This window comes from Equus caballus, chromosome X, assembly GCF_041296265.1.
Source record: "Equus caballus isolate H_3958 breed thoroughbred chromosome X, TB-T2T, whole genome shotgun sequence".
Lineage (NCBI taxonomy): Eukaryota > Metazoa > Chordata > Mammalia > Perissodactyla > Equidae > Equus > Equus caballus.
Genome location: NC_091715.1, coordinates 14,095,178 through 14,117,898, shown reverse-complemented (window position 1 = coordinate 14,117,898; position 22,721 = coordinate 14,095,178).

Sequence of the window (22,721 nt, the reverse complement as noted above, 5' to 3'; positions counted from 1 at the left end):
GAGGTATTCTAGGTAGGGAATTGATAGAATCAGACATGCGTTATTTTTTTTGCACCTTAAAAAAAACCTTGTTAAATTAAAAATTTCAACATACTCAAATGTGTAGAGAATAAATATAGCAAACCACCATATACCCATTACCCCAATTTTAACATTTACCACACTTTATTAGTCTATCCCTATTTTTCTTCTCTCTCTTCTTAAAATTGAAATAATTTAAAATAAATCCCAGACATTATGACATTTTACCTCTAAAATCTTCAGTGTGCATATCTAATAAATAAGAACAATTTCTCACATAACTACAATGCCATTATCACATCTAATAAAATTAACAATATTTCCTTACCATCATCTAATACCCAATCCATTTTCAAATTTCCAAATGGTTTTGAAAATTTTTTTTTTTTTAAAGATTGGCACCTGAGCTAACATCTGTTGCCAATCTTCTTCTTTTTTTCTTCTTCTCCCCAAAACCCCCCAGTACATAGTTGTATATTCTAGCTGCACGTCCTTTTAGTTGTGCTATGTGGGACCCCACCTCAGCATGGCCCCACTAGTGATGCCATGTCTGCACCCAGGATCCAAAGTGGCGAAACCCTGGGCCGCCGAAGCGGAGCATGCGAACTTAACCACTTGGCTACAGGCTGGCCCCTGCCCGTTTTTTTTTTTTTTTTACAGTTGGTTTGTCTGAATCAGGATCTAAGTAAGGTCCACACATTGTGTTTATTAAGTGTTTTAAAACTCTTTTCCTTTACAACAGTCTTCCCTCCCTCTTTTTGTTTCATGCCATCAGCTTTTGGACAAAACCAGGTGAGTTGTCTTGTGGAATATTCCACCCTCTGAATTAGTCTGGTTGCTTCCTTGTGATGGTGTTTAACTTGTTCCTCTCTCTCCTGTATTTCCTCTAAAGTAGAAATTAGATGCAAAGGCTTGATTGGATTCAGGTTTAATGGTTTGGAGACTACAGTATTTCGTAGGCAATTTGATACTTCATATTGATCACATCTAGAGGCATTTAATGTCTGTCATCTCCCTTTTAGATTGAACGGTGGGTTCAGGTGATTACAGTCTGATCCAGCCATTGTGGAGATATTTATCCTTTACAAACAGTGAGTAGTCAGTGGGGTGCTACTTTGGCACCCTGATAATGTCTAGTTCCATGGAAGCCTTTCCTCTAATGGTGTTAGCATTCCTTGATGATTATCTGTATCAGTTATTTCATTAGGAGTGTCAAAAGTGGTGATTTTATAATTCTATCATTCTTCTTGTGCTTATTAGCTGGAATTCTATAAAGAAAATTTTCCATCGACTAGGACTATTTGGCAATCCTAAAATGGGATTACTATGCTTAATAAAGGCTAATTCTTGCCTCTTCATTACCAATTTTCAAAGTAAGGTGTTGATAACCTAGCTACTTCCAATGGCAACCAGTAAGTCTTTTTGTTTGTTTTCGCATTCTCCTTTTATATTATCAGTTTGAACCCATGGATTTTTATATACTCAATGTGTTTTAGTCCACTCTGTCATTACTTTGTTTTTTATGCCTAAATTGTCCTATTTTCGGCCAACAGGGGCCCCTCAAGGTTGGTTCCTGTTTCCTTTTTTTTTAACTTTTTTTTAATTTTTTATTTTTTAATTAAGGTATGTGCATTTTTTTTATTGAGTTATTGATAGGTTACAATCTTGTGAAATTTCAATTGTACATTAATGTTTGTCAGTCATGTTGTAGGTGCACCACTTCACCCTTTGTGCCCACCCCCAACCCCACCTTTCCCCTGGTATCCACTAAACTGTTCTTGGTCCATAGTTTTAAATTCCTCATATGAGTGGAGTCATACACAGATTATCTTTCTCTCGCTGGCTTATTTCACTTAACATAATTCTCTCAAGGTCCATCCATGTTATTGCAAATGGAATGATTTTGTTCTGTTTTACAGCTGAGTGGTATTCCATTGTACATATGTGCCACATCTTCTTTATCCATTCGTCTGTTGATGGGCACTTAGGTTGCTTCCACGTCTTGGCTATTGTAAACAGTGCTGCAATAAACACTGGGGTGCACAGGACTTTTGGGATTGCTGACTTCAGGCTCTTTGGATAAATACCCAGTAGTGGGATGGCTGGATCGTATGGTAGTTCTATTTTTAGTTTTTTGAGGAATCTCCATACTGTTTTCCATAGTGGCTGCACCAGTTTGCATTCCCACCAGCAGTGTATGAGGGTTCCTTTTTCTCCGCAACCTCTCCAACATTTGTTGCTATTAGTTTTAGATATTTTTGTCATTCTAACGGGTGTAAGGTGATATCTTAGTGTAGTTTTTGATTTGCATTTCCCTGATGATCAGCGATGATGAGCATCTTTTCATGTGCATATTGGCCATCAGTATATCTTCTTTGGAGAAATGTCTGTTCATGTCTCCAGCCCATTTTTTGATTGGGTTGTTTGATGTTTTGTAATTGAGTTGCGAGAGTTCTTTATATATTAAGGATATTAAGCCTTTGTCAGATATATGACTTGCAAATATTTTTTCCCAGTTAGTGGGTTGTTTTTTTGTTTCAATCCTGTTTTCATTTGCCTTGAAGAAGCTCTTTAATCTGATGAAGTCCCATTTGTTTATTCTTTCTATTGTTTCCCTTCTCTGAGAAGGCATGGTGTCCGAAAAGATCCTTTTAATACTGATGTCAAAGAGTGTACTGCCTACGTTTTCTTCCAGAAGCCTTATGGTTTCAGGTCTCACCTTTAAGTCTCTGATCCATTTTGAGTTTATTTTGGTGAATGGTGAAAAAGAATGGTCAATTTTCATTCTTTTACATGTGGCTTTCCAGTTTTCCCAGCACCATTTGTTGAAAAGACTTTCTTTTCTCCATTGTATGCCCTCAGCTCCTTTGTCAAAGATAAGCTGTCCATAGATGTGTGGTTTTATTCCTGGGCTTTCAATTCTGTTCCATTGATCTGTGCACCTGTTTTTGTACCAGTACCATGCTGTTTTGATTACTGTAGCTTTGTAGTATGTTTTGAAGTCAGGGATTGTGATGCCTCCCGTTTTGTTCTTTATTCTCAGGATTGCTTTAGCAATTCGGGGTCTTTTGTTGCCCCATATGAATTTTAGGATTCTTTGTTCTAATTCTGTAAAGAATGTCATTGGGATTCTGATTGGGATGGCGTTGAATCTGTAGATTGCTTTAGGTAGAATGGACATTTTAACTATGTTTATTCTTCCAATCCATGTACATGGAATGTCTTTCCATCTCCTTATGTCGTCATCCAATTCTCTCAGAAAGGCCTTGTAATTTTCATTATATAGGTCCTTCACTTCCTTAGTTAAATTTACCCCAAGCTATTTTATTCTTTTTGTTGCGATTGTGAATGGTATTGTATTCTTGAGTTCTTTTTCTGTTGGTTCATTACTGGAGTATAGAAATGCTACCGATTTATGCAAATTGATTTTATACCCTGTAACTTTGCTGTAGTTGTTGATTACTTCTAACAGTTTTCCAATGGATTCTTTGGGGTTTTCTATATATAAGATCATGTCGTCTGCAAACAGCGAGAGTTTCACTTCTTCCCTCCCTATTTGGATTCCTTTTATTCCTTTTTCTTGCCTGATTGCTCTGGCCAGGACCTCCAGTACTATGTTAAATAAGAGTGGTGATAGAGGGCATCCTTGTCTTGTTCCTGTTTTCAGGGGGATGGGGTTCAGTTTTTGCCCATTGAGTATGATGTTGGCTATGGGTTTGTCGTATATGGCCTTTATTATGTTGAGGTAGTTTCCTTCTATGCCCATTTTGTTCAGAGTTTTTATCGTAAATGGCTGTTGGATCTTGTCAAATGCCTTCTCTGCATCTATTGAGATGATCATGTGGTTTTTATTCCTCAGTTTGTTGATGTGGTGTATCACGTTGATTGATTTGCAGATGTTGAACCATCCCTGTGTCCCTGGTATGAATCCCACCTGATCCTGATGTATGATTCTTTTGATGAATTGCTGAATTCTGGTTGCCAAAATTTTGTTTAGAATTTTTGTATCTATGTTCATCAGTGATATTGGCCTGTAGTTCTCTTTTTTTGTGGTGTCCTTGTCAGGTTTTGGTATCAGCGTGATGTTGGCCTCATAGAATGTGTTAGGAAGTGTTCCATCTTCCCGAATTTTTTGGAATAGCTTGAAAAGGATAGGTATTAAATCCTCTCTGAAAGTTTGGTAGAATTCCCCAGGAAAGCCATCTGGTCCTGGGGTTTTATTCTTTGGGATGTTTTTGATTGCTGTTTCAATTTCTTTCCTTGTGATTGGTCTGTTCAAATTGTCTGCCTCTTCTTGAGTGAGCTTTGGGAGATTGTAGGAGTCCAGGAATTTATCCATTTCCTCTAGGTTATCCATTCTGTTGGCATATAGTTTTTTGTAGTATTCTCTTATAATCTGTTGTATTTCTGCAGAGTCTGTTGTTATTTCTCCTCGCTCATTTCTGATTTTATTTATTTGAGCTTTCTCCCTTTTTTTCTTTGTAAGTCTGGATAGTGGTTTGTCAATTTTATTTATCTTCTCAAAAAACCAGCTCTTTGTCTCATTGATCCTTTCTACTGCCTTTTTCATTTCAATAGTATTTACCTCTGCTCTGATTTTTATTATTTCTCTCCTTCTGCTGACTTTGGGCTTCATTTGTTCTTTTTTCTCTAGTTCAGTTAGGTGTGCTTTAAGGTTGCTTATTTGGGATTTTTCTTGTTTGTTAAGATGTGCCTGTATTGCGATGAATTTTCCTCTTAATACAGCTTTTGCTGTATCCCATATGAGTTGGTATGGCATGCTATCATTTTCATTTGTTTCCAGGTATTTTTTTATTTCTTCAATGATCCATTGCTTGTTCAATAGTGTGTTGTTTAGTCTCCACATCTTTGTGCCTTTCTCAGCTTTTTTCTTGTAATTAATTTCTAGCCTTATAGCACTATGATCTGAGAAGATGCTTGTTATTATTTCAATTTTTTTAAATTTGTAGAGGCTTGCCTTGTTTCCCAACATATGGTCTATCTTAGAGAATGTTCCATGTGCACTTGAGAAGAATGTGTATTCAGCTCCTTCAGGGTGGAGTGATCTATATATGTCTATTAAGTCCAATTGTTTTAGTTTTTCATTCAGCTCCACTATTTCCTTGTTGATTTTCTGTCTGGATGATCTGTCCATTGATGTGAGTGGGGTGTTGAGGTCCCCTACCATTATTGTGTTGTTTTTAACATCTTCCTTTAGGTCTGTTAATAGTTGCTTTATGAATCTTGGTGCTCCTGTGTTGGGTGCATAGATATTTATAAGCATTATTTCTTCTTGATGAAGTGTCCCTTTGATCATTATATATTGTCCCTCTGTGTCTCTCTTTACCTGTCTTATTTTGAAATCCACTTGGTCTGATATGAGAATTGCAACACCTGCCTTTTTTTCCTTGCTATTTGCTTGAAGTATTGTCCTCCACCCCTTCACCCTGAGTCTGTGTTTGTCCTTGGGGCTGAGGTGTGTTTCCTGGAGGCAACAAATTGTTGGATCTTGTTCTTTAATCCATTTTGCCACTCTGTGTCTTTTTATTGGAGAGTTCAATCCGTTCACATTGAGAGTGATTATTGATGCATGTGGACTTAATGCTGTCAATCTGTCGCTCATTATCTTGTTTTCCTGTGTTTCTTTTCCTGTGTGCTTTAGACTACCCATTTAATACCGCAATTTCTTATGCTGGGTTTCTTAGATTTTTCCTTATCTATGATTTGTGTCTCTGTTCTGTACTTTATTTTAGTGTCTACCTTGAAGTTTGTATTTAGAATCTCGTGTATAATATAGTCTATTCTATGGTGGTCTCTTACTTACTCGACCAATACTGATTTAGACCCTTTGCTCTTCTCCTCCTAAATAATTATTTTCATTATTTATTCCAACTCGTCTTATTAATTTGTAGTTAGAGTGCTAAGATCATCCTTGTTTTGGTAGTTTCCTTATTTTTACCCTAATGCTATAGTTGAATATTTGCTATCCTGTTCTGGTTCTATCCATCGGTCTCCCTAGTCTGTGGATTGTGTCCCCTTTCTCCCTTTTTTCTTTTTTCAAGTATGAGAGCCTTCTTGAGGATTTCTTGTAATGGAGGGCTTTTAGTTACAAATTCCCTTAAATTTTGTTTGTCTGGAAAAGATTTAATTTCTCCCTCATATCTGAAGGAAATTCTTGCTGGATAGAGTATTCTTGGCTGAAGATTTTTATCCTTTAAAGCTTTGAATATATCACTCCATTCTCTCCTAGCTTGTAGGGTTTCTGTAGAGAAATCTGCAGACAGTCCAATAGGGGCTCCTTTATAGGTTATTCTCTTTTTTTTTCTTACTTCCCTGAGTATTCTTTCCTTATCATTCCTATTTGCCAACTTTACTATTATGTGCCTTGTGGTGGGTCTTTTTACATTGACAAATCTAGGAGATCTAAAACCCTCCTCTACACACATTTCTCCGTTGATCCCTAGATTTGGGAAGTTCTCTTCAATAATTTCATTAAGCACACTTTCTGCTCCATTTTCCTTTTCCATATTCTCGGGAATTCCTATGATCCTTATGTTCTTACTCCTCATTGAATCCATTATCTCTCGGAGATTTTCCTCATTTTTTTAAATTCTTAGTTCTCTTTCTTCCTCTGTCTGGCGCCATTCAGCCTGTCTGTCCTCGATTATGCTGATTTGCTGCTCTAGGTTGTCTACACGGGCATTCAGGGAATCCGTATTCTGTTTTATCTGGTCCATTGTGTTTTTCATCTCAAGTAATTCTGTTTGATTCTTCTTTATGATTTCAATCTCTTTTGTGAAGTAACTCCAGAACTCAGCTTGTTTCTCTATCTTTCTCTCTACCTCATTGAGTTTTTTGATTATAGCTGCTCTGAATTCATTATCACTTAGTTTACCTAATTCCAAGTCCTCAGGGCTTAATTCTGTGTTTTTATTGTTTTCCTTCTGGTCTGGGGCTTTTATAAATTGCTGGATGGTAGAGGAGCGGTTTTTTCTCATGGTGGTAGAATTCAGTTGCAGTTACAGCCTGTCGCCACTAGATGGGGGTCAAGAGCGGCGTGTTAGCTCTCCGCCTTGGGGCAAGATGGCTGCGCCCACTGGCTTTGTTGGGGGGAGGGGCTGTTACTCACACGCGCCGGTCTGGGTTCAGATCAGTTCTGTTCTCTGGTCTCCCAAGGCCCTTGATTTATAGGGTCCCCGTGGACGGAAGCTTCCCCCCCCCCCCCCCCCCCCCCCCCCGTCAGCGGGTCTCTACTGAATCAGCGGCAGGAGTCCTGGATGATCCCCTGGTCGCGCGGCCCCTCTCCTGCTCCTTCCCGACCCACGCCGGAGCGATCGCAGACTCTAGGGGAGGGAGCGATGTTCTCTCCTACCGTTCCAGCGCCTCCGAGGGTGTAAGCAAGGTTATGATCTCCGCCTTCTCGGTATTGTAGGTCTCTAACGAGCTGGCATTATGTTTATTCTCTGAAATTCAGTTCTTTCAATCTTTTGTATTTTGGAGGGGAGAGAATCCCGGGTCAGCTCACCCCACCATTTTGCTCCCGGTTCCTGTTTCCTTTTGACAAACTCATTAGTCTTTAGTAGCTTTCTTGCTACCTGGCAGAAAAACAGTCATCTCATGCATTTCATGCCCCAGACCTGGAATCAGCCATTTTTCCAAGAAGTCCTGGTTCCTTTTAAGGGAGAATGGCATTTAAAGACCACAGTCTGAGTGCGAGGAACAGATTTGCTTTTGAATAGATCACTCAGACTACAGTGAGAACAGAATATGGGAGGACAGAGTGTATATAGGTGGGCCAATTAGGAAGCTATAGCAGTAGCCCAGGTCAGAAAGCTTGGATAAGGGAGGCGGTGCTAGAGATGGGGTGAAGAGGATGGATAGCTCTTAAGAGCTATTAAGAAGGTGCAATTGACAGGGCTTGGTGAAGGACTGGAAATGATGGATGACAGAGAAGGAGATGTCAAAGTTGACTCATAGCTTTCTGGTTGATTGATCTATCAACCTGGTAAATTGATTTCTGGGCCTGAATTATTAGAATTGATTCCCAGAGCATTGGTAGAATCAATTGATTCTGTCAATTCCAGTTGAAAAAGTAAAAATGGTAGGTTGATCTTTTTCACAGAGAAAGAAGAATGTTGGAGAGGACTGGATATGAGTGGGACAAATTCACTAAATTTGATTTGGGGCCTGATAAGTTTGAAGAGCCTTTGAGTCATCCAAGAGATGTCAAGTCGAGGGTGAATACAGAGGTCTGGCACTCACAGGAGAGGCCTGGAATGAGGATAAAAGTTCGTGTGTAAGTCATCTATGCATAAGTGGCTGTTTCACTTTTTTCTTAATAAACTCTGGTTCTTTATATTTGTGGATGTTAACTCTTTGACTGTAATATACGTTAACAAATATTTTCTATGAGTCAACTGCCTGTCTTTAAACTTGTAGTGTCTTTTAAAATGGGACAGAAGGTTTTAATTTTTACTTAGTCAAAATTATGAATATATCCCTTGATGATTTGTGAACTTTTTTCTTGCTCAGGATGACTGAGTCTGCATCAGGTTTATAAACACATTCCCGTATGTATTCTTTTAATATTTTTAGAGGTTTGGTTTTTTTTTTTACAGTTATGCCTTTAATCCATCTGGAATTCTTATTTGTTTATCCTGTGAAATATGAGTCTTTTTTGCCTAAAGAACAACCAATTGTTCCAGCACTTCTAACTGACCAGGCTGTCCTTTGCCCACTGATTTGAAATATCACCTTTGTCATACACTAACTTCTCATAGAAACGAGTCTATTTCCAAACTCCCTATTCTGTTTCATCAATTTAGTTTCTTCATCAGTACCATACTGTTTTATTTATATAGTTTTAGAGAACATTTTGATTATCTGGTAAAGTGTTATCTCTAATTGGGTATTATTAAGTTCTAGTTCTGAGATTCAACCCTCCTCTTTTGTTAAAGAATTCATGAGGTCCACTCTGTTTGCTGGCATTTGTCATTACAAAATCTCAATGTACACCTTACAGTTCCCAGGTTTACTGGAAATTTTCCTTTACATTTTAGATTGAGAAAAGTTTGTAATGTTAGCTTCAGTTTGTCTTAAATCACAGCATGCTGGTGGATCTGGAACACTTCCCACCAGCCAAACCTCTCCATGGGGTCTAGATTCTGGTGAATTTCTAACAGTATTTATTTCTTTTTGAACTTGGGTCTGGATTTGGGGGTCTTTCCATGTTAATTGTGATTAATCTCTAGCCACCCATTGCGTATCTCTATTAGACTAGGGACTTGGGGTATCTCAGACTTTTTTTTTTTTTTTTTTTTTTTGCTGAAGAAGATTAGCCCTGAGCTAACATCTGTGCCAGTCTTCCTCTATTTCATATGTGGGTCACCACCAGAGCATGGCTGATGAGTGGTGTAGGACCACACCAGGAATCCAAACCTGTGAACTCAGGCTGCTGAAGTAGAGTGTGTCGAACTTAACCACTAGGCCATGGGGCTGGCCCCTCAGACTTTTTGTATTTAGTTGAATGTCATCAAATGTTAGCTTTGCTTTTATTCCAACAGGCAGGCAAACTCTTCCCCACTGTTAGAATTTAAGCAGGAAAAGAGCACAGAGGAAAATGTCTGATTTTTAAGTAACTTTTGGGCTGCTTTCAGAAAAATGTTTTTCAGTGCCCCCAGACCATTAAGAAGGCATCTGTGTGAGTGAAAACTTTAGATAAAGCCAACTTTGCAGTTAGGAAAAGATGGGTGGCTTCATTGCTATGACTTGCATAACACATTTTCTTTTAACTAAAAAAATGAAATGCAAAGTTTTTTAACGTGGAAAAAAATAGCATGACATTAATCTGATCAAGATGTGACTATTAAAAGTTTTCACCATTCGTCAAAATCCTTATCATTGAGGCTGGCCCTGTGGTCAAGTGGTTAAGTTCGCGTGCTCTGCTTTGGCGGTCCAGGGTCTCGCCAGTTCGAATCCTGGGCGTGGACATGGCACCTCTCGTCAAGCCATGCTGAGGCGGCATCCCACATGCCACAACTAGAAGGACCCACAACTAAAAATACACAACTATGTAATGGGGACGGCGGGGGGGGCCGCTTTGGGAGAAAAAGGCAAAATAAAAATCTAAAAAAAAATCCTTATCATTTAAACTATTATAAGGATTTTTTTAAGTGTGAATAAATGCAACAGAAATTAGTTATAAAAATAGCCTTTCTCAGAAATCCTTCAAGCCTGGAGTCTGCCACGTGTACAGAATTTTGAAACCGACTAGACTTCAGTCATTTTACAAAAGGAGGTTTTTTTTTTTAAAAAAGCACTTATTTACATACTAGTGAGACAAGTTATTTGCATGTTCATTGAATATCTCACAAATCCGCAAACTCACCTTGCCCTCACCTACAAAATTCCATGATACGTTTGTATATTTTTTCCCCTCAGTCCTTTGTAGTGACTATAGTGACTTCTTCGTCTCTTGCCTGAAATTTTCCCAGGCAGAATTAGTCATTTTTCCCATAGGGGACTGTCCTTACCTTTGTAGGTATCAGTTTACTTGCTTACCTTCCTTTCAAAACTCCAAGTTCCTCAGCACCGAACAGTATTTCACCATTGTTGTGCTCAATAAACTGAATGAAGGAAGATTAAAAATTGAGATTTTCTTGTCTTTCTCTTCTTGATATTCCAGTCCTTAATCTTTTCCTTAATATGCTCTCAGAATTTTTTCAATAATAATAGTGTCTTGATTTTCACAGTGTTTTGCATTTTCTTAAGTAGTTTCATTCATCTGTTTCTTTTCAGCCTTTCAACTATCTTTTGATGGGCAGGTAGATCCCCCTTCCCCCATTTTCATTAACGAGGAAACAGAGACCCAGAAATGCCAAATGCCATAAGATTGCCCAATTAGTAAGAGAATCAGAAGTGGATCCTGGGTTTTCTGACAGCTAGTCTAATTTTTTTTCTGTAATAGGACACTTTTTCTACAATATCTTCTATTCTCCAGAGATTTAGTTGCATTAAACTACAAAAACAAATTCAAAGCAAATAGCATCTGAATGTGAAACTTGGAAAACTTTTCTTTGAATAGGGGAAAAAGACAAAAATGACCATTCTTATCACTTTTAATTCATCATTCTTGAATGTCTTAAATAGTGCACAATTTAAAATTTATTGAAAGAATAGTTTAAAAAGCAAAGTCTACTCTTAAACTTCCAACTTTGTATTTTCCTTAATTCCTGCTCTAAACAATAGTATTTGTTTTAATCTGAAAAAAAAACAAATCTTGATTTTTTTTTTACTGGTACTCTAAAATACATACAAAAATTATACTGGCATGATTCATACATTTTTGGATGAACTATGTCCCTTTGTAACATCCACATGAAAAGTTTTCTAAATTACATAAAGAAAGAAAGCACTACCAAAATATGTTCTTGATTATTAGCCATTTCTTGAACTGGTGCAGGCAAATGCATGAATGTTCCAAAATTATTCATCTATTGATTTGGAACTTGGCATATATTGTTCCACATAATTGGTGTTCCCAGAATTTCTTCCTTTGTTCCTCTTTTTTTCTTCAACTACATGTTCTCCTTGGATGATCCCAGCTCCTCTTCACCTTCTAGATGCCAGCTTACAACTCCAGCTGTGATCGAAACTCTTCACCAAAAATTTTCTCAGGCAACTTGATACCTCACCCTTGATGTCTCTGTCAAACTGAACGTGGACTCATTATTTCCTCCACTTATTGGTGTTCTGTCTCCTCTGTCCCCCTCCCTCCACAGATCCTGGAGGACCCTCTTCTCTATTCCCAGGGCAACTACTTTGTCCAAGTCTTTATCTCTGGCCTGGTTTGTCCCAAGAGCACAAGAGCATCTTATCTGATCTTTGGGTCACCTATCTTCCCTATTCTCATCCATTCTTCACACTGATGTCAGAGTTTCCCTCTCCAAATCAAACCTGGCAGTCCAACTTGCCTACTTAAAAACCTCCCCTGGAGGGGCTGACCCCGTGGCCTAGTGGTTAAGTTCGTGCACTCTGCTTTGGTGGCCCAGGGCTTGCCAGTTCAGATCCTGGGCACAGACATGACACCGCTCATCAAGCCATGCTGAGGAGGCGTCCCACATAGCACAACCAGAAAGACTTACAACTAGAAGATACAACTATGTGCTGGGGGGCTTTGGGGAGAAGAAGAAGGAAAAAAAAGAAGATTGGCAACAGATGTTAGCTCAGGTGCCAATCTTTGGAAAAAAAAACCTCCCCTGGAGAAGAGACAAATCTCCCAGGCAGAGGAATTCCAAATAATTTATGTAGATACTCCACCCTCAAGGAGGTGGAGCTTAACTCGCACACACCCCCCTCTTGAGTGTGGGCTACACTTAGTGACTTCTTTCCAAGAAGTAAAGTATGGAAATTGTGGAGGATCAGGGGTGAGGGGAGTAACTTTACAGTGGAGAAGCCTGGCAAACACTGTCTCAGCCAGGTGATCAAGGTCAACATCACCAGTGAGAAGTCATGTTGATAGCATGTACCCTTGATATGATGTGTTAATAATGACATTTCACCTCTGTGGTCTTCTTCACGGAAATACATAACTCCCATCTAATCATGAGAAAAACACAAGACAAATCCCAATAGAGGGACATTCTACAAAACACCTGACCAGTCCTTCTCAAAACTGTCAGGGTCATCAAAAACATGAAAAGTTTGAGAAATTGTCATAGCCAAGAGGAGCCTAAGGAGACATGATGACGCACTGTGATAGGGTATCCTGAAGGGATTGTGGAACAGGAAAAAGACATTGGATAAAAACTAAGGAAATTTGAATAAACTATGAGCTTTAGTTAATAATAATAATGTATCAATATTGGTTCATTAGTTGTGACAAATGTACCATACCAACCTAAGATGTTAACAATAGAGAAAACTGGGTACGGGGTATACAAGAACTCTCTGTACTATCTTCCCAACTTTTATGTAGATCTAAAACTATTCTGAAATAAAAAATTTATTTAAATTTTTAAAAAATGAAAAAAAGAACCCTCTCCTGGCTGCCTGTTACCTATAGGATAAATCCAAATCCAATATTATTGACAGTGGAAAACCTTTCACAACCTGGCCCCTCTACCACTTCAGACTAATCTTCTGCCACTTCCTACATATTCAATGCTCGACCTTCAATTAACTTTTCACTGTTCTCCAAACGTACCAGGTTTTAGCATATTTGTTGGGTCAATGATTAGGTCTGCCCACAAAATCCTATTTAACCCAAATACACGTGATGTGTTGGTGATACTCAATCTAAAAGATAGGTATTCCAAGCTTCTTCAAATAGCAAAGTAAACTGCCTTCTCTGGTGTCTTGCCAATTGCCCAGATGGAATACCTCCCACACAATATCTTCTGTCTCTACCACTATAGGACATTGGTCATTCAAAGACTTCCAATAAGATTGGGGCAAAATATTAATAAAGAGAAAAAAACAGTTGTGATCTCAATTTTATAAGTTTTGCAGTATACTCTCAATTTTGTAAAAACGTACAAACAAAAAGAATATTTATGCCCAGGAAAAGAGAAAAGGAACAGGAAGGAAATCCAGTAAAATGTAAACTATGTGTATTCCCAAGTGGTGGACTATAGACAATATTTCTCTCTTTTTTTGTGCTTTCTCGTATTTACTTTTAAAAAGTTATATATATAATAGATATGTATAAATATGTATAATATGTATATAATTAAAAAAATAATGTATGTCAAACATATATACTTTCTATTTTAAAGCCAAAAACAAAAACAAATACAAATACAGTATAACTGTCACACATGTCAATAAAATAGAACCTTACAGAAATTCTCCACCTGCAACCTCCTTGACCATCACCCTCAACTTCCTCCCCAGAGGTAACTCCTGACTCCTGATAATCAATCCTTGTTTTTCACGTTTCTTTGTTTTTGTTTTGCCCCTAGCTGTGCATCCTGGATTTGAGTATTGTCTGAGTGGAATCATACCATTTGGGTTCTCTCTCTCTCTTCTTTTGCTTAACATGACGTTTTTGAGATTTCATCCATGTCACAGTGTGTAGCTGTGTATTTTCATTGCTATAGAGTATTCATTCCATTGAAGGAATATGCCACAATAAATATTTCCAGTTCGCTTTAGATGGACTTGGGGTTTTTGTTTTGGGGGCTATTACACATCATGTTGCCTCGAACACTCTTAAACATTTATCTTGTTTACAATGTGCATTCACAAGCTTTTCCCAGGGTTTATACAGAAGAGTAGAACTGCTGGGCCATAGGCTATGTTTATCTTCAACTTTATTAGATAATGCCAAACTGTTTCTAAAGCATTTGTACCAATTTATACTCCCATCCGCAATGTGTGAGAGTTCCTACACTCCACATTATTATCAAAACCTGATATTGTCACTGTTTTTAACGTCTTTTTATTGGTGTATAATTGGCATTCTTTTCAAAGACTGTGAATTAAAATTTTTGCCAGTCTGTGGTTTGTAGTGGTACCTCACCATGGCTTTAATTTGCATTTCCTTGATTGCTAATGAGGTTAATGATTGTTTAATATATTTATACTTAAAAACAAAAACAGAAAGTGAAATTTAAGTAAATACACCATTTACAACACCTACAAAAATACATCATACTTTTTCTTTTTTCCTGGAAGTGCATAGACCTTAGGACAGTTTAACTCTACTTACCTGCCTCCTAATTTATATTCAGGGTTATTATATACACAAGATTGCCCAGCAAAGTCCTGGTTTATGCTTTTTGTCCCTGTGTAACTATCAATATCTCACCCTTTCACTCTTAAACTGTCCCAGATTATATATAAAATAGTATGGTCATCCTACTTATATGTTATTGTTTTATGTATTTTTTTATTCTATCTCTGTCTCTCTCTATGTCTCTCTGTCTCTCTGTCTCTCTCTCTCTCTATATATATACATATACGTACTGAATGTTTTGTGTCTTCCCCAAATTTATATGTTGAAGCTCCATCCCCCAATATGATGGTATTAGGAGATGGGACCTTTGGGAGGTAATTAGGTTTAGATGAAGTCATAAGGGCAGAGCCCTCATGATGCAATTAGTACCCTTACAAGAAGAGGAGGAGACACCAGAGCTTCCTTTCTCCGCCATGTGAGCACACAGCAAGAAGGTAGCTGTCTGCAAGCCAGGAAGAGGGCCCTCACCAGAACCTGACTATGCTGGCATCCTGATCTTGGACTTTCAACCTCCAGAACTGTAAGAAATAAATTTCTGTAGTTTAAGCCACCTGGTCTATGGTCTTTTATTATTAAGACAGATATATATCTCCCACAAGACATTATTATATTGTTTCATGCAGTCAATTTTCATTTAGATTTACCCATCTGTTTACCATTTTGTTAGCCTTCAATCCTTTTTGCATCTCTGGTCTTCCCTCTGGGATCATTTTTCTTCTGTCTAAAGAACTCACTTTAGTATTTACTTTAGTGCAGGTCTTCAAGAAACTCGCTCTCAGTTTTTGTTTGTCTTCAATCTTGAAGAATATTTTCAATGGGTATAAAATTTTAGGTTGGCGGTTATTTTATTTCAGCACATTGAAACTATCTGCCTTCCAGGTTTTTGTTTGTTTCTTTGTTCAAAAGTCATTATCAACCTATTCTTCTCAAACTATTCCAGAAAATTGAGGAAGATGGAGTACTCCCTAACACATTCTATGAAGCCAACATCACTCTAATCCCAAAACCTGACAAGGACAACACAAAGAAGGAGAACTACAGGCCGATATCACTGATGAACATAGATGCAAAAATCCTCAACAAAATTCTGGCAAACCGAATACAGCAATACATCAAAAAGATTATACACCAAAACAAAGCCGGCGGAATCACAATCCCCGATTTCAAAACATACTACAAAGCTACAGTGATCAAAACAGCATGGTACTGGTACAAAAACAGGTCCACAGATCAATGGAACAGAATTGAAAGCCCAGAGATAAAACCACACATCTATGGACAGCTAATCTTCGACAAAGGAGCAGAGGGCCTACAATGGAGAAAAGAAAGTCTCTTTAACAAATGGTGCTGGGAAAACTGGACAGCCACACGCAAAAGATTGAAAATTGACCATTCTTTTTCACCACACACAAAAATAAACTCCAAATGGATCAAAGACCTAAAGATTAGGCCTGAAACAATAAGTCTTCTAGAAGAGAATATAGGCAGTACACTCTTTGACATCAGTTTCAAAAGAATCTTTTCGGACACTATAACTCCTCAGTTGAGGGAAACAATAGAAAGAATAAACAAATGGGACTTCATCAGACTAAAGAGCTTCTTCAAGGCAAGGGAAAACAGGATTGAAACAAAAAAACAGCTCACTAATTGGGAAAAAATATTTACAAGCCACTTATCCGACAAAGGCTTAATCTCCATAATATACAAAGAACTCACACGGCTTAACAACAAAAAAACAAACAACCCAATCAAAAAATGGGCAGAGGACATGAACAGACATTTCTCAAAAGAAGATATAAATATGGCCAATAGACACATGAAAAGATGTTCACCATCGCTAATCATCAGGGAAATGCAAATCAAAACTACACTAAGATATCACCTTACACCCGTTAGATTGGCAAAAACATCCAAAACCAAGAGCAACAAATGTTGGAGAGGTTGTGGAGAAAAAGGAACCCTCATACACTGCTGGTGGGAATGCAAACTGGTACAGCCTCTATGGAAAACAGTATGGAGATTTCTCAAAAAGTTAAACATAGAAATACCCTATGACCCAGCCATCCCATTACTGGGTATCTATCCTAAGAACCTGAAATCAGAAATCCCAAGAGTCCCTTGCACCCCTATGTTCATCGCAGCATTATTTACAATAGCCAAGATGTGGAACCAACCTACATGCCCAGAAACTGATGATTGGATAAAGAAGATATGGTATATATACACAATGGAAGGAATACTACTCAGCCATAAAAAAGACAAAATTGGCCCATTCGCAGCAACGTGGATGGACCTCGAGGGTATTATGTTAAGTGAAATAAGCCAGTCAGAGAAAGACGAACTCTATATGACTCCACTCATAGGTGGAAGTTAATATATTGACAAGGAGATCTGATCGGTGGTTACCAGGGAAAGGGGAGGGGGTGGGGGGAGGGCACAAAGGGGGAAGTGGTGCACCCACAACATGACTAACAATAATGTACAACTGAAATCTCACAAGGTTGTAATCTATCATAACATTAATAAAAAAACATATTTATCAAATGACTGAACAACTAAATGAAGAGACACACCATTATTGGCTTTTGCAAATGTTAGAGGCATGGATCATTATTACTAAATAATACTAGCCAGTTCATAGAAGCTAATATTATGTGGTCTTATTTTGCTAAATATTTACATTTATTGTTAGAAATTTATCATTAATATTTTTATTTTTTAAATGAAAATTTTAAAGGAATATGCTAAAGGTAGTGTTATTTCCAAGGTGAAGGTTGGCTCTTAAGCATAAGTGGTGCTCCAAACACTGCGATTGTCCATTTGATGCTGAGCTAGATCAAAGAACAAGAAACTGAAAGCCAATGATGCACAGAGCGAGAGACATTAATGTGGCTTTGAAGAGGACCAGCTTGGAGCCCTGGCATTGAGAGGAAGTTACACAATAAAGAACATTTTCTCTCAGAAAAAAAAAAAAGTCATTATCAGTCTAGCCATTACTCCTTTGAAATGATCTATCTCCTTTTCTTTGGCTGCTTTTCAGATTTCCTCTTTGTCTTTGGTTTTCTGGAATTTTGCTATGATGTGACTGCTTTGAATTTCTTTTTATTTATCCTGCTTAGGATTCACTGAGCTTTTAGAATCGGTGAGTTGTTATCTTTCAGCAGGTCTGGAAGATTTTCAGCCAATATTTCTTTTAATAATACTTTTACCCCATTCTCTCTCCTCTCCTTCTAGAACTATAATTAAATGTATGTTGGATCTTCTTACTCTATCCTCCACCTCTCTTGAACTTTCTTCCATCTTTTGTTTCTCTGTGCTAAATTCTGGATGAATTCTTCTGATGTTTATTCTAGTCCAGGAGTTGGAAAACTTCCTGTAAAGGGTCAAATTGAATATTTTAGGCTTTACAGGCCATGCAGTATCTGTCACATAACTTCTCAACTCTGCCATTTTAGCACAAAAGCAGCCATAGACTGTAAGTAAAAGAATGGGCATTGCTGTGTTACAATAAAACTTTATTTTTGCTGAGGGAGATTCTTCCTGAGTTAACATCTGTGCCAATCTTCCTTTGTTTTTTAGTATGTGGGCCACCAGCACAGCATGGCCACTGACAGAGTGGTATAGGTCTTTGCCTGGGAACTGAACCTGGGCCACTGAAGCAGAGTGCACTGAACTTAACCACTAGGCCACTGGGGCTGGCCCAATAAAATTTTATTTACAAAAACGAGCAGGGGACTAGATTTTGCCCACAGGTTGTAGTTTACCAACATTTCTTCTATCCAGTAAGTCCCTTTTTTTTTTTTGGTGAGGAAGATTGGCTCTGAGCTAACATCCGTGCCAATCTTCGTCTTTTTGCTTGAGGAAGGTTGTCGCTGAGCTAACATCTGTGTCAATCTTCCTCTATTTTGTATGTGGGATGCTGCCACAGCATGGCTTGGTGAGCAGTGCGTAGGCCTGCATCTGGGATCCAAACCTGTGAACCCCAGGCCCCCGAAGTAGAGCACATGAACTTAATTAGCCACTTTGCCACTGGGCCAGACCCCCAGGAAATTTTTCTTTTATTGTGTCCAATCACTGTCCAATTTGTGCTTTTAATTTCAGTTAGTGTATTTTCCATTTCTAGAGGCTCTTTTTATTATTTGCTATGTCTTTTTTTATAATTTCCTTTTTTCTAGAGATAACTTCAAATTTATCTGTTATTTCTTTAAAGAAAGTGAGCATAGTCATTTTTTTATAACACGCACCAGATGATCACAATGTCTGAAGTTAGTTTCTGCTGTTTCTTGTTCATGGTGACTTATTTCCTTGTGGGCTTGGTTATCTTTGACTGGGCACTGATTGGTGCCCCTGAACATTTATTTGCATGGGTTCCTTGATAGTCTAAGATGAAAGCAACTTCTTCCAGTGAGGATTTGCTTTTATTTTGCCTGGGGCTTAAAGGCACTAGGAGTCTAGTATCTGATGGCACTAAACTATATTTGTGACTTGATGCTTTTGGGGACAGCCCAGTGATGTGAATTTGGGCTGCAATTCCCTGCATGGGTCAACCTGTGGATGAAACTTCTTTATCAAGTTTTCTATTCTTTTCCTCCCTGTTCTTTCTGAGTCAAGGCCAGCTTTACTGCAGGCTCCTGGAGGTAAAGGCAGTGGCAGATTTACTTCTGGTTCACTCTCGTCCAGTTGAATGGCCAGGGTCTCCTGTTGGTGCTCCTCATCTTTGGCTTCCCAAACGAAAGCCTGATTTTGCAACTTAGTTTAGTGATTTGCAGAGTGCTTTTAGGTCAAAAGCAGCAAAAAGTGCCCTGCTTACCTCCCTGACTTCTTGATTTCTCTTAAATTTTCATGCAATTCTTACAAACTTGTCAGCTTTTGATGCTTTTATGAAGTTTTAAAAGCAATATTTTATCTAGAATTTGTAGTTGTGTTCATAAGGAGAATTGTTCCAAATAATATGGCCTACCACAGCAGAAACTAGAAGTCTTCTCTTCTTTGTTTTCCAAATTTACTCAGGGGAGTTTAAAAATTATCTTCTAAATTTAGAAACAAATGTTATTTTTAAAAAAATTTTTTAAAAATTGAGATATAATGTACATACAGTAAAGGGCGCAAATCTTAAGTGCACTGCTTGATTAAGTTTTACTTATGTCTATGCCCATGTTACCGCAACCCACATCAATACATAGGACGTTCCCAGCACCTCAGACGGCCCTCTCATGTCCCCATGCAGTATTCCATCCCCTAAGGATAACTACTATTCTGACTACTGGAGCTGTAGATTAGTTTTGTCTAAAAAAATTTAAAAACCCAAATATCTCTGATAATCTCCTAATTACCTAAATATAGTGAAGTTTCCCTGGGCTTTGATTGGTGGCCTTCGCCTCCTACTTGCAATTCCAAGCTTATCCTCTTTCTTGTCTAGCTTCCCTCTTTCCTAGCCGCTAAGTTTAGATGAATACCAACGTCCCAGCTTTTAATGTATTGATTCTGGGCTCCAAACCCACTCTTCTTTTCCCTCCGTTAAAATACTGGAGCGAGTCTCTGCAAACCACATTTTCTCCTTTGGCAGCTGGCTCGATGTTAGGCTCTGCCAATAGGGGGTGCTGGAGGACTTTTCTGCTTCCTGTTTGCTCGTTTCTTTCTGCTTCCCATTGCAGTGATGGGTGGCTCGATTGGCTCGGTGTGCAGGTGGTCGCTGCGGCGTTCTCCCTGTGGTGCGCTGCTCTTCCAGTTCTTCGGAGCCGCCTCGGGTGGGTGACGTGTTCCTGCGGCAGTCGCTCCATCTCCTTAGAGGTCTGAAATCGCAGCTCTGCGAGGGCGGGGGCGGGGGACAGGGACCTCCTCGAACTTTCTAAGTTCCTTCTTTGTTCACTTTTCCCTCAGCCTTGGAAGTGGCAGCCTCTTTCCGCAGTAGTTATTTCTCTTACACCTTTGAGTTCTTTACATTTCAGTAGTTCACCACCCTTTGCCTAGTTAACAACTCTTTATATTCGATTTTACCTGTTCAGATCACTGGTGTGCTTCCTGTTTCCTAACTGGACCTTGATTCTGATTTTGATCCTCCTCCCTCTTTCTCTCTATCCCTCCCTTACAAATCTCCCCCAGATGAATGACTTTCAAATTTATATCTCCATCTGTACCTTTCTCTAAGATTCCAGTTTAGCATGATCAACTGTAAGCTTGCACTGATTTTGTTCCACCACTTCCTTCTCCTGCTGTAATATTGTGATTTATAGTAAATATATATTTGATCTTCTACTGTTCCTGGCACAGAGCTCCTAAAACCCTTGGAATTTCCTGCAATAAGAGTCATAAAGGTGCCTTTTGTTATGCTAGTGAGGTGACTTTTGGAAAGCCCTTAGGTAACGGGGATGAAGACTGGTTGCCAGGGGAACCAACCACATAATTAGAGAATTGGAACTTTCAGTCCGTCCGTCTGTGACCACCCCCGCCCCCCCCAGCCACCTCCAGGGAGAGAGAGGGGCTGGAGGTTGAATCAATCGCCAATGGCCAATGATTTAATCAGTCATGACTGTGTAATGAAACCTCCATAAAAATCCCAAAGGATGGGGTTTGGAGAGCTTTCAGGCTGGTGAACACGTGGAGGTGCTGGCAGAGTGGCCCACTTGGAGAGAGCATGGAAGGGCCACGCCATTTCCCCACACCTTACCCTATGCATCTCTTCCATTTGGCTGTTCCTGAGTTATATCCTTCTATAATAAACTGGTATTCTGGTAAGTAAAATGTTTCTCTGAGTTCTGTGATCTGCTCTAGCAAATTAATTGAACCCAAGGAGGGAGTTGTGGGAACCACTAATTTATAGCCAGTGGGTCAGAAGTAGAGGTAACAACCTGGACTTGCAGTTGGCGTCCTGAGTTGGACGGGGTCATTGGAACCTCCAGTTTGTGGCCAGTTGGTCAGAAGCACAGATGATGATCTGGACTTGAGACTGGTGTCTGAAGTGGGATGGGGGCAGTCTTATGAATCCTTCACCTGTGGAATCCATGCTATCTCTGGGTAGATAGTGTCAGAATTGGGTTAAATTGTAGGACACCTAGCTGGTGTCAGCACATTGTTTGTTGGTGTGGGGGGAACCTCTCCATACACATTGAAATTGGTGACCAGGACCCCTTATTTCTGTCAAATACACAGTCCCATCTTCCTGGTTTGCAAGTCACAAACCTAAGTCATCTTTGAATACTGAAGCCACAGAAGAGGGAAGTATCAGCTGTGGCATCCTATCCTTTAATTCTATCTCCTCTACTCCCCCCCTTTCCCTTCCCGCTGTGACTGCCTTAAGTCGGGTGCTCATTACAGGTCTCCAGTATATAGACTCTACATACACTCCAGATGCGCTACTTTATACCTGGGAAAGTGCAGCTCTAATCATATCATTCTCCTCAAAAACCTATAGAGGCTCCCCATTTTCTAGTAAATAACATCCAAACTCCTTTGCCTGACATTCAAGGCCCTCCATGAAATGGAATTGGTTTGCTTTTACCAAATCACTCTGTTCTATGCTCTTTGCTCCAGCCAAATTGAATGACTTGCTGTTTCCTATGAGTCTTTCAAATTTCTTCCCCTTTGTGCTTTTCCCTGAAAAAGCCCTTTGGAGCTTCCCCATGAAGTCTTCTCCAATACATCCTCGTCTAGAAAGAAATCCCTCTCTTCCTTTGCTTAACTCTCTAAACACTTGACCTATACCTGTTGCAGCATCTACAGTCATATCCTAGTATCCAGTGGGGGCAGGTCAGTTACACCTGGCTGGCCAGGAGGTGGAACCTGGAACTGTCCCCACCCTAGCTGTAGGACAACAGTTTAGGGGAGCTGCAAAGACAGTGAGAGTGGATATATGAAGGGGCTTGAGGTCTAAGCAAAGCACCATTGAGTCACAGACAGAAACCGGATAAGGGACCCAGGATGAAGAAGCCAGCATCCTCAATAAGTCACAGTAATCCCAGGAAGG